The following is a 12,985-nucleotide window of genomic DNA, read 5'->3' as shown; positions in this document are numbered from 1 at the left end:
CGGCGAGCGAAAAGAAACTTCCGGTTTTCAAGAACTGCCCTCCCACCGAGCTTCCGTCATGGACGCACTTGCCCCCACTTCTCCGGCTCGCCTCAACTAACCCGCGGCTGTTAGACGGATCTGCAAGCTCACGGAGGAGGGGCTGACAGGGAAGGACTTAACCCTTTCCTGGTTCACCAAGCGGATCCAGCCGCTACAAAACAGGGACCGCCTGATGTTTGAATACACGGGGCGCGATGATCCAATGCGCGCCACCAAGGATAATCTGTCCGCTGACGCCATCGACAAGAGGATCCGGGTTCTCCTCAAGATCTCACGTGAACTCCATGTTCACGTATGCAACAAGGATATCCATACAAATGGATCCGGAACCGCGGTACGTCGTCTTGACTTTGGTTTATTATTTTTCTTCGAACTTTTGGCTAAGTGTAACTTCGAACCAGCTCGAGGCGCTGGAGGAAAATCAACTCGGAACTCTCCTCCGAGTCCCATCCACCGGCCACGCGGATCCAGAGGCCACGTCAGAGGCGGAAGCTCCCGAAGCTTCACGTCCCGCGAAGAGGAAGAAACCAGCCCCTTCAAGCCCTTACGCGAAACGCCCCCGCGAGACACTCGGCATCGCGGCTACCCGAAAGCTGAGGCGGAAAAGAAGCGCCTCGCGCTGATTAATACCAGCAACAAGGGGCAGCCTCGCCATCCAACACTTTTTCAAGCCTTCCGGGTAAGCGTCTTCTTCCGAGACCCAAGTTCTGATTTAACACTTGCTCTTATATTTTTATGTTTTTCCCGAAGTTCCGGAAGCCAGCCTCCCAAGGCCCCAAGGGTCAACAAGAAAAAGGCCAAGCCATCTCCGGCTTCATTTCCCATTACTCCCGAGGTTGGAGTTCCGCCAAAAGCTTCATCCACCTCCAAGCCGGATCCGAAGGACGTCATCGACCTTGACGACATTCCCGAAGATCCCGCTCCCAGGGCGACTCCGCCAAGGGAACCTCCTCACCCATTCCTCCCTCTGATCAGCCAAGTTCCGCTTTCGCGGGGCCTACCAATGAAGAACAAGAGCAGAAGGTCAAGCTCCTCCAAGTTACCAATGCGCCCCGAGTCAGCCTCGAGCCAACTCCATCCCTCCAGAAGCTCACCCTCGCACAGCGTCACGCGGAAGTTTCCGCAATGCTGAACAAGGTATGGGGGAAGCCGGACGAGGAGACACGAGATCTCGCGGAACTGGAGAAAGATTTGAAAGATTTTTTCGCCAAGCACAAGGAAGTGCGGCAGGTAACACTAGCCCCCAAGCATTGGGTGATATAGCTCCGTGTGTATTATCCGATGCTTTTCCCAGAATGTACTTTAGGCGGAAATTTAAAATTTTTATATCTCAAACTGAACTCCTCGCTAGCCCCCAAGATTTTAAATATCCGACTAACTCCCTGTTGTCTCACGGACCACACGGAAATCGCACGAAGATTTGCGCATCCATGTGCTTGAGCAGATCACGGAGATTGAGGGGCTGCGACAAAACGCGGAAAATAGCCAAAAGGCTATCCACCTGCTCGAGACCCGCCTTAAAGGTACAAAACCCGGGTATTTCACTTTTTGTGTTGTCATAGTTCATATTGCATAACATGCGCATCTTGACTGTCTCCGGAAAAGCTGCCAAGCATGCCTCGTTTGCTGAGCTTTCCGCCAAGGTCAAGGTGCTTGAGGCGGAGAACGAGTCCCTCAACAACTTCATGAAAGAATCCTCGAGCAAAGAGATTGAGGCAAGGAAAGAGCTCTCCGAGAAGCATGCCCGTGAGAAGGCGGAACTGATCGAGAAGCTGGAGAAAAGTCAAGGCCGCGCGCTCACCTTAATTTCCAAGAACAAAGCCCTGGAAGCGGAGGCGGAAGCCATTGACAAGCTTATCTTCCGTAAGCATTTTTCCACGTCGTTTGCTCCGACCAGCTTATATGTTCTCTCTGACGAGACTGAACCTCTTTCTTCCGCAGCAAGCCTTGGCCTTGAGTGGTCAAAGGATTCAAACCTGTCGAGGACGGAGGCATACGAGGAAGTGCGGATCTCAATCGATGCGCTGTTTAAAGCCTGCCGCGGAATCGCCACGGCCCTGTCGCTGAAGAAGGCCAAAACCACAGTCATTGATACAATGACCAAACTCATGCGGCAGGTGCCGGAGTTCATCAAGGACTGGCAGAAGTCTTCTGCGCGCGGAGCCGCCTCCTTAGTCCTAGCCACCTGCAAGGCTTTCTTCCCCTCACTCAACATGGCGCAAGTTGCACGCGGAGCTCCCGAGAGTTCCGACATGTGCGCCCTTCTCGCGGAAACTGAAGGCTATGAAGAGCTGTTTGTCAGGCGAGTGGATAACTCGTTACGGTACCGCAAACACGATCCGCCAGAAGGTTTTTCCGATGCGGAGGAAGAAGCGGGCGAGCCGGAGTTTTTGGGGAAGGATCCGGGTCCAGCGAGCGAGCGCTCCGGAGAGAACTGCGGAAACGACTGCGAAGCCGGATGCGGTGGCGGCGACGACGGCTCCGGCTACCGGCAATCGAAGAGGAAGACTCCGAGTAGAGTTCCTGTTTAAAACAATGAAACAAATTGCATCATTTTGGCCCCAATGAGGGTTTGTAATAAGACTTAAATTCTTAAGTAGCTAGGAACGAAACAATTATGCGTGGGGCGGAAACACTTATCCTGCTATCCGTTTAATATTATGCGCATGTTTCGTTTTATGTCGGAAAGCAAGTGCTGACTTCGTTATTTTCCGGCTTGCCCGCTTGACCTTCCACGAGCCGGAAAACCTTAGCCGGAAACGCTCGCCAGCGGCGGCGAAGCCCAATGGCAATCCGTCCATAACCGCGGAAACAAGCCCCCGAGCGTAGGTGCCGGAAATCGCTACTAGGAGTCCACGAGTTCGCAACGGATAACAACTTAATCGAGAAAACTTAAGCTTACGTCCTAAAGGACGATTTTGAAAATCACAACTTTCATACACGCCTAGGCGGAAATGTCCAGCTCTGCGGTTTTAGTCGGAAAAAACGTACACGATCTAAAATGAACAAGTAAAGGAGGTAAAAGACTCAAAGAGTGAACCATAAGCTTTATTTCATTGATCATGTATAATTATTACGAGTTTGTAACTCGAAAAAATATGCTAAGTGTAGAAAGGACGTAGCTGTGCTATATTCCAGGGGCGATCTGTTTCATCGTAGATGTCATCCGGATCCTCACGCTTGCGTTTCCGGCGCCAATTAGCAGGTCTATCCCTTAGCTCGCGGAAATCAACAAGGTAGTACGACCCGTTGTGAAGTACTTTGCTAACGACGAAAGGTCCTTCCCATGGAGATTGCAGCTTATGGTCTTTCACCTGTCGAAGGCGGAGGACCAGGTCTCCTGCCATGAAGGAGCGTTTCCGGACTCGACGACTGTGATAACGTCGGAGCCTTTGCTGATAGATGGCGGATCTTTGGTCTGCTAAGTTCCGAGCTTCCTCGATCAGGTCCACAGATAGCTGTCTGGCCTCGTCAGCTGTTTCTTCATTGTAGGCGGAAACTCGCGGTGAATCGTGGATGATGTCGGAGGGAGCACGGCTTCGGATCCGTATACCAGGAAAAAGGGAGTAAACCCTGTTGATCTGTTAGGGGTAGTTCGTAAACTCCACAGAACAGCTTCCAACTCGTCAGCCCAAGCTCCAGCTGCTCGTCGCGGCGGTCCTTCAAGGCGTGGTTTAATTCTCGATAATATTAGGCCGTTAGCCCTTTCAACCTGACCATTGGATTGTGGGTGAGCCACGGATGCGAGGTCCAATCGTATCCCCATTGTCTCACAATAATCCTTTAATTCTCCTTGAGCGAAGTTCGTGCCATTATCTGTGATTATGCTGTGTGGGATGCCGAATCTCATCACGAGGCTGCAGACGAATTTTAGTGCCGTAGCACCATCGGCTTTTCTCACTGGCTTGGCCTCGATCCACTTGCTGAACTTGTCAACAGCGACCAGGAGGTATTCACAACCGCCAGGAGATGATCTTTTCAATTTACCAACCATATCGAGCCCCCAGACCGCAAATGGCCGGGTGATAGGTATGGTTTTCAGCTCTTGGGCTGGAGCGTTTGGTTGAGTAGCGTAGTACCGACAACCTCGGCAGGTCTTGACTATCTTGTCAGCATCTTCTTTAGCTGTTAGCCAATAAAAGCCTAGCCGAAAAGCTTTTGCAACGAGTGACCTGGGAGCGGCATGGTGCCCGCAATCCCCTGCGTGGATCTCTCTGAGGATTTCAATGCCATCTTGATTGGAGACGCATTTGAGAAACACCCTGTTGCGCTTCGTTTGTAGAGCTGTCCATCGACAATTGTGTAGGATCGTGCTCGTCGATGATGCGGCGCGCGAGGACCTCGTCCTCCGGCAGCTTCGATCGATGAGGTAGTCCGGGAAAGGTCTGTGTCCAAGCCGGAATGGTAGCCAATACCTCTTTAGCCGGAGACACCTGCCACATCCGGGTTTTCCGGGTTAGCGCCCTTCACCGAGGGTATCCGGAGATGCTCTAGGAAAATTCCGGGCGGAATTGGTCTTCTGCCGGATCCGAGCTTGGATAGCATATCTGCCGCTGTATTGTCGTCTCTTCTGACGTACTTGACTTCGTATCCGAGGAAGCACTTGGCGAGCTCGTCAACTTCGTCTCGTAGGCCGCCATGACGGAATTTACGGCGTTCCGGAGTTCCGGCTACTTGTTGTGCCACCAGGTCGGAATCTCCACAGCATATGATGTGCTTGATCCCGATTTCCTTAGCGATGCGCGAGACCGTGTAGTAGAGCCTCGTATTCCGCCATGTTATTTGTAGCTTCGAAGTGGATCCGCGGAACATACTGCAGTTCTTCTCCGGTAGGGGACTTCAGGGTGACTCCGGCTCCTGAGCCTTGATGCTGCTTGGATCCGTCGAAGTGCATGACCCATGTTTCTGGTTCCGGCTCCAGACTTGCATCCGGAGCTTCTGTCCAATCTGCAACGAAATCTGCCAGGACTTGGGATTTGACCGCAGTCCTTGGCTTGTAAATGATGTCGAAGGCGGATAATTCGATGCCCCATTTAGCTGTTCGTCCTGTTGCGTCAGCGTTGTTGAGAATTGTTGACAGCGGAGCTTTACTAACAACTGTTACTGGGTGCTCTTGGAAATAGTGTCTCGGCTTCCGGCTGCCTAGGAAAACTCCATAAGCAAGCTTCGAAAGTGAGGGTATCTTTGCTTTGATTCCGTCGGCACCTCGCTAATGTAGTAGACGGGTCTCTGTACGTCATATTCATGACCTTCTTCCTTTCGCTCCACCACGATGACGAGGTCGACGACCTTGTTGGTAGCCGCCGGATAAAGGAGCATTGGCTCGACTCTGCTGGGGCTGCCAAGATAGGTGGGGAGGTAAGTATTTCCTTCAACCCACGAAGAGGCTGCGTCGGCTGCGTCGTCCCGGACAAATTTATCCGTTTTCTTCAGCAGCTTGTACGGAGGTAGCGCCTTCTCGCCAAGACGGCTAACAAACCTGCTGATTGCTTGCGACGCAACCGGTTAGTCGTTGCACATCTTTGAGACAAGTTGGTCGTTTGATGCACGGGATTGCCTTGATCTTTTCCGGGTTCACCTCAATGCCTCTGTGAGAGACTATGAAGCCAAGGAGTTTTCCGGCTGGCACGCCAAAAACGCACTTCGCCGGATTCAACATCATCTTGTACCTGCGGAGGTTGTTGAAGGTTTACGTGAGGTCGCCGATCAAGTCGGATCCTTTCCGGGTCATGACCGCGATGTCGTCGACGTAAGCGTGCACGTTCCGGCCAATTTGGTCCTTCGAGGCACCGCTGCATCGTACGTTGGTAAGTAGCACCTGCATTTTTCAAACCAAAGGGCATAGTAACATAGCGAGTAAGTACCAAACGGGGTTATGAATGAAGTCGCCTTTTGGTCGGATTCCTTCATCCGGATCCGATGATACCGGAATACGCATCAAGAAAACACGGAGTTCCGCCCCTGCCGTCGAATCAATGACTTGGTCAATGCGCGGCAAGGGGAACGGATCCTTCGGGCAATGTTTGTTCAAGCCAGAGTAATCGATGCACATTCTTAGTATTTCAGTGTTCTTTTTGGGTACAAGGACGGGATTCGCGACCCAATCGGTGTGGATAACTTCTATTACAAAACCTGCTTCTAGTAACTTTGCTAGTTCCATTCCTATGGCGCGGCGCTTCTTGTCTCCAAAGCGTCGCATAGCTTGCTTCACTGGTTTAGCCCCCGGATTTATGTTGAGGTAGTGCTCGGCGAGTTCCCTAGGTACTCCGGACATGTCGAGAAGGTTGCCATGCGAAGATATCCATGTTAGCGCGGAGGAACTCGACGAGCGCGTCTTCCTATTTGGGGTCCATGTTGGCTCCGATCGACACTCGCTTGGAGGAGTCACCCGGAATGAGGTCATGCTTCTTGGTTTCTATTGCGGGCTTGAAGGAGGTTTTCACGCTCGGAGATTTGCTTCTTGGTGGTCTGCATCTCAGTCGGATCCACCGCGGCTCTGTAGCCTTTCAGCTCTTCTCCGGATATGACAGACTCTGCGAAGGCGGCTTCGCCCAACTCGCACTCATGAGCCTTTTTGTAGTCTCCGGTTATGGTGATCATACCGTTGGGACCCGGCATCTTGAGCTTGTTGTAGATATAGCACGCCCTTGCGTGGAACTTGTGGTAGGTGGGCCTGCCGAAGATGACATGGTAGGAGCTCTTGAAGGGCACAACTTCGAACGTGATCTTCTCTTCGCGGAAATTATGAACATCGCCGAAGGCCACGGGAAGTGTGATGCTGCCGAGGGAGTTCGCCTTCTTACCCGGAACCACGCCGTGAAACTCAGTGTTGCTGTGTTTGAGCTGTTCCTTGGTGAGGTTCATCCGCTCCGAGTCTCCAGGTACATGATGTTCAAGCTGGCTCCGCCATCCATGAGGCACTTGGAGAAGTCATACCCGTCTATGCGGGGACTCACAACCAAGGCGTAGTATTCTTTTGGCACAGAGGCGGGATGATCCGCCCTGTCAAATGTGCACGGAACTTCCGACCACCTGACATACTGCGGCACAGCCGGAACTGTGGCGTTCAGGAACCGGGTAGCTGATTTTGTAGCGCGGACTGTAGGGGTTCCGAGGAAGGTGTGGTAAGCCCCCACGCTCTTTTTCTCGAAGGGGTTGGATTTTCCTGCGGATCCGGCTTTGGGATCCGGCGAGTTATCATCCTCGTCCATCGCCTCGGAGCTCGTCCTCCTCCTTGTCCTTGTTCTTGCCCTTGCCTCCTTTGCCGCGTGGGCGGTGCTTCCGGGCTCGCTTGTATCCTGCCTCCGGGTCATTCTTGAGGTCGTTGACCCACTTGCAGTTGCGGTTGGTGTGAGTGGACTTCCCTGTAGCCGGATCCAAGTGGGCCAGGCAGGGCATGTCTCTGTACTCCTCGTAGGTTTGCGGGGCGCGGGATCCGCCGGCGGTGACCTCGGTGCCATGCTCGTCGACCCCTGCCGGCTCCGCCTCCACGGCCGCGTCCTCTTCCGCCTCCCGAACCTCCGCGTTGGAACGCCATGGCGACCATCTCGGATCCGCCACTCTTCTGGTCATCGGGGTTTTTGCGCTTGTGGCCGTCTGTTGCTACCGTTATCACGGTTCTTCTTTTGCTGGTGCGGGGGGATTCTCTGTAGCTGCGATATCACCGCTCGCGTCGTCATCGGCGGCGGTGTGATCACCGGCGATGGAGATCATCTCATCCAAAGTCGGTTTGTTGGTGTTAGCCAAACATGTAAGCTTATGCCTCGAGCAATCCTCCTCTCTGCAGTCCACCAATGAAGGCGTACATGGCAGTGGTGTGGTCGACGTTTTCGCACTCGTTTCTGCATGCCAACCATCGTGTGAGGAAGTTCCTTGAGGTTTCTCCCTTCTTCTGGATACAAGCTTGTAGGTCGCTTGCCGTGGCAGGTCTTTTGTAGGTGCCTCTGAAGTGTTTCTCAAAAGCGGTCTTCAGGTCGAACCAGCAAAAGATGGAGTTCTTCTCGAGGTCGCTGAGCCAAATCCGGGCTGGTCCTACAAGGTACAACTGGAGCATGCGGCAAGCGATATTAGGGGTTCCCCCGGCGAAGGTTCTTGCATTGTAGTAATCCTCAATCCGGGTATCCGGCCTTTCGGTGCCATCATAATGCTTCAGATTTCCGGGTAACTTGAGGGAGCTCCATGGGTTTTGGTTCCTCTCGAATCATCCTGCCAAAGCACTTTGGACCAATGTAGTCCGTTACGTACTCGTTGAGGCGGTCCCGCGCGTCGCGCGAGCCGTGACGTGGAGATTTTGAGCGAGAGCGAGATCTTCGGCCGCCGCCTCCGCCTCCACCTCCGCCACCACCGCTAGGTGGAGGGGAGGAGGCCTGCGAGGTGGTCGGTCTGCTTTCTTGCTTCCGGCTTCTGCTTCTCCTCGCCCCTCTCGGTGCTGACTCCGGCTCCTATGGCTGCCTTCGCCGTGGCGTTGGCTGCCTTGGTCGTGCCGGCGGGGCTCGGGTTATGGCTTCGGCGAGGCTGCGGGTCGCGACTACGGCGAGGTTCCGGGTCGCGCTCCTCATTCCGACTCCTCCTGGGCTCCGGCTCACGAGGGATGTTCCGGTTCCGGCGCGGTTCCGGCGAGCGCTCCCTGTTTGCGTTTCTTGGCAGCACGTTGTCGCGGATAACGATTCCACCATGCCCACGGGGCCTGGTGTTTCCGAGCTGGACTACGGCGGCGAGGGGGTCGCGGGTAACCATTAGGCGGAGGAGAGGGGTTCCGGTACTTCTCACGTCCAGAGTACATTGCATCCTTTCCCTTTCTTGGATCTGACGGTGGCGTCTTTGACGGTACGGGGATAGGATTTGGGTGTTCCCTGACTTTCCTTCTGCGTTCCGAGGATCCGGTGCGTGATTCATCATCAGGGTGGCGATTGACACGGGCGTCCTTCGCGCGGTAGATACACATTGATCCGGATTGGATTCCAACCTGCGCGAAGTGTCGGCCTTGCTCTGCTGCTTCACCGCTCGAAGCGACGAGCGTGCGAACGAATTCGATGTCAATCTCCTCGTTCTTCTTCTTTAAGATCTCGGCAGCCTTCTTCATATTGTCCTTTGGAGTTGCGAGCGGCTGCCGTGCTCGTGGGGGTGGCGAAGGTAATCCTGCGGGGAGGGATGGCTTCACGCCTGATCCTAGCTTCCTCCTCTTCGACGAACTTTACCTTGGCCTCCCGATGCTTCTCAAGCTCCTCGACCTTTGCAAGAGATTCATCGACCTCGCGGTCCTTCTTCTTGAAGTGTTCCACGAAGTTGGCGTGCTTGTCCTCTCGTCCGGCATCGCGGCTGCGGTATTTGCGAACTTCTTGGCGGTAGCTAGCATCTCCTCGTCTTGTTGCTTCTAGAGCTTCCGGATCGCGGCATCATCGGGAGTTATTGGTTTGTTGAGGACACCGAGACTTTGCGACCGCGTCCATGCGTGCTTGTTCGACCAGCTCTTCCGGAGACGAGGACATCCTCGGGGGACGGATCCGATCTAGCGGAGATCCGACATTGGACGGTCCGGGGTCGGAGGCGGTGTTTTCGTCTTCACCTTCCTGCTCTTCCAGCGGTGCCACGGTTGCGAGGACCTGCTTAGGTAAGGCGGAATCGACCTCAGGCTGATCGTCGCGGCCGTACTCCTCAAGCTTTCGGACGAAGTCATCAGATTCCATGGACGCGGTATCACCGGAGATTGGGCTCAGGTTGCCCAAGATCGACTCTTCACCCGGAGCTTTGCTTTCTCCGACAGCCTGAGCTCGACCCGGATCTGCGACGTTTTCCGGTGCCTCTTCCTGCTCGGGACCAGCTCCGGCCGCTTGAGGGGCGGTTCCGGCGGTATGGGCCAAGAAGTGTACGAAGTGACACCTTTGCTTCTCTAACACACGGGAGACCCGGGCGGATCCGCATTGGTCTTCCACCTTTGTTTCCTGCTCGGGGTCGGATTGGGTGGGCTTTGATTTTTCCGGATCTAAGGCGGAATCCTCGCTAGGAAGTTCCGGCGTCTCGGATCGGATCTTCGCGACCGCGTCCTGCTCGGCGGCGGTCGCGTCGGCGCTACTTACCGGTGGGTTTCCGTCGGAATCGACGGTTTCCCCGATGAAGATGTGTATGCCGCCAAGCTGGGACGATGGAGAGCTTGATGGGGTCGGTTTTAGCCGGAATCCAGCACTCATCCGGAGGGACGATCGGCAGATTTCCGGCGTAGAGGACTCGCCCCACGGCGATGGTGTCGTCGTAGCTTCCCATGGCGGAACCCTCCCGGTTCCGGCCTCCGAACGCCACAGGCCCCACGGTGGGCGCCAGCTGCCGTTGCCTAATCGACGGTACCTCGGAGGAGGGATCCTCACGAGGGGAGAAGAAGTAGGGGCCATAGGGCGGAGTGCACACGGGACGGTGGTACGCGAGTTACCCGGCTTCGGAACACCCGCACGATGACGGGGCCTACTGCTGCTTGTCCGGAATTATCCGGGCGCTTTCGCGTTGTTACAATGAGTTGTGGTTGTGCCTCTAGGGCTCCCGGGATCCGGCTTATAAAGGCGCACGGATCTAGGGTTTACATGAAGAGTCCTAGCCGGATTACAGACAGCCTAACTACGGTACAATATCTTGCCGTGTACGTCACGGATCCGCCTTCCATATACGTCGTACTGATCCGGGTTCTTCATGGGCCTCCATGGATCCGGGTTACTCCTATGTCGGTACGGATCCGGCCTGCTGATCCTGGGCTGGACTTCTTCCTTCATGATCAACAGCAACTGGGCCGCCCGATGGGCCACATGCCTCATCACCATCTGTGGGCCACCCGGGCTTGCCGGATCTAGGCACTGTCGATGGTACACCCATGAAGTATACCCACAACAGAATCCCTCTTTCATTTAGAGTGAAAGAACGATTCAGCTGTGGACTATTTGTTACCAGCTGCAGACTATCTAACACAAGATGTAACTTATTGGATACCAGTTGTGGCTATGTTATGGTTCTAGTCAATATCTACCCACCAGTTGTGGCTACTTTTATAGTTTTAATTAATACATACCTCATTTCACATACTTTCTCTTCATAATTTATCATATATCAGCTGCGGCCTTATGATGCCAGCTACGACTTCACTTGTCTATTTTCTTTCTTCTAAGGTTTGTTTTGCAAGATAACCACTTGTTGACACTATGAAAATAGTATTGTAAGTGACTTCACTTGCATTCCCTTCTTCCATAATGAATATGACTCCACTTCTCTTTGCTCCATATTCACTATTTTCTCACTTTCATGGTACTTCCATGTTGAAGTACTCCTTGATTAAGGATAGAAATGAGTTTGGATTGGTACTTCCTTTAGAGTATTGTGGTTGCTTCCCACAATTTGACTTCTTTCTTCCAGTGAACCTTCATCTTGTCTTCCAAGATCTTCAGAATTCGTCACTTCCTCACACGAATACTTTTACCCTCTAGACCTATAACATCAAGTAAGAGCTTGATATTGCAACATGCATTTGCATATCAAAGTCAAACTTCATGTATGGATCTAGTCAATCAATGAAAATCCAATAAAATCCAAGAAAATCCAGCTTTGTGCTTATAATACACATCCTTATATGCCTGAATATAATAGTTGGGTAAGACATCCCTAAACATCAGGTGTAGATGTGCAATATATAACACCACATAGGATAGGTTTAGGTTGTGATACTTAGCACAATCACGTGAATTTCTACTATTTGTCTCAACATTTATCTTAATTGCACATTTGCAATGAGACAAACTTGAAACACAATGGCCTGGGATAGTTGAAGTTTTCCTAGTTTTCTTTGGAATTTCTAACAAAATAGTATACCATATATATGTGCTATTGAGGACTACTTCCTATAGTAAAATTAGTTCTAACATGTCTACTCTAAACACATGATTGTTTAGAATATACCACCTATAACTCTAGGATTTCTCTATGTGATATGCTCTGAATAAGCCTTCTTTAAATTAAGAACTATGGTTCTAACATACTTAATACCGTTATTAGGATTTTAAGGCCTAAGCTTTCGAACTATTCCTTAAATCCTACTCCTTATCATACTTTTGTTATCGTACTTATGATGTTCTACTCTATCACATCATGATTCTCAAGTGAATCATATATGATTATCAACTCTACCATGAAAAGTAGACTTATATGACTCCTATCACTCCTCCTTACCTCCCATTATTGACTCATCATAGGTATATTCTATCTTATATAACTTATATTCCTCACTTAACATCATTCATCTTAGTGCTTTTAATGACTCTTACTTAACCATACTTATATTGGTATACTTCTTCCAATAGGATATCTTCCTTATGGTTGTATCCTCTCTTTGGACTACCATGTATTGTATACCAACTGTGGTCTACCACCACCAATTATCTTAAGCTCCAATGGTGTTCTAATTATTTAGAATGAAGCAAGATAACTAACTAATTTTACTTAAGAAAGATAGATAAGAGGAATTGACTCAAGTGTGTCAGGATTATTCTCAAGTGAATACCCATCTCAAGTCAAAAGAATAGTTGGTTTAGCATAGTTGACTTGGCTAATACAACTTCCTATAGACACTACCAAACCTATAGGTCTCCTTTAAAGGGTTTTAATCCTAGGGTCAAAGCATTTGCTACGATACCAGTTGCGGTGACCCAGCGTACCACTTGCATGGTGTAGTACACAAGTCGTTGACATAACACAAGTGAAACACCGTTCCACTCATATTACATCTCTCGAGTGGTACAACGAAACATATGCGAGTCCAAGGTATGTCTATAGAAGTACACACGAAGCTGTTTACATAAGATCAACACAACCTCCTACTTTACGAGTGAGGTAAAACTTCAAATAAAGCTCCGGAAGAACGACTCGTAGTCTATCTTATTGCTAACTCAAGTTTAAAAGCTACTTGGCTTGC

Source organism: Lolium rigidum, chromosome 5 (genome assembly GCF_022539505.1).
Source record: "Lolium rigidum isolate FL_2022 chromosome 5, APGP_CSIRO_Lrig_0.1, whole genome shotgun sequence".
Classification (NCBI taxonomy): domain Eukaryota; kingdom Viridiplantae; phylum Streptophyta; class Magnoliopsida; order Poales; family Poaceae; genus Lolium; species Lolium rigidum.
This window is presented reverse-complemented; position numbering follows the sequence as displayed.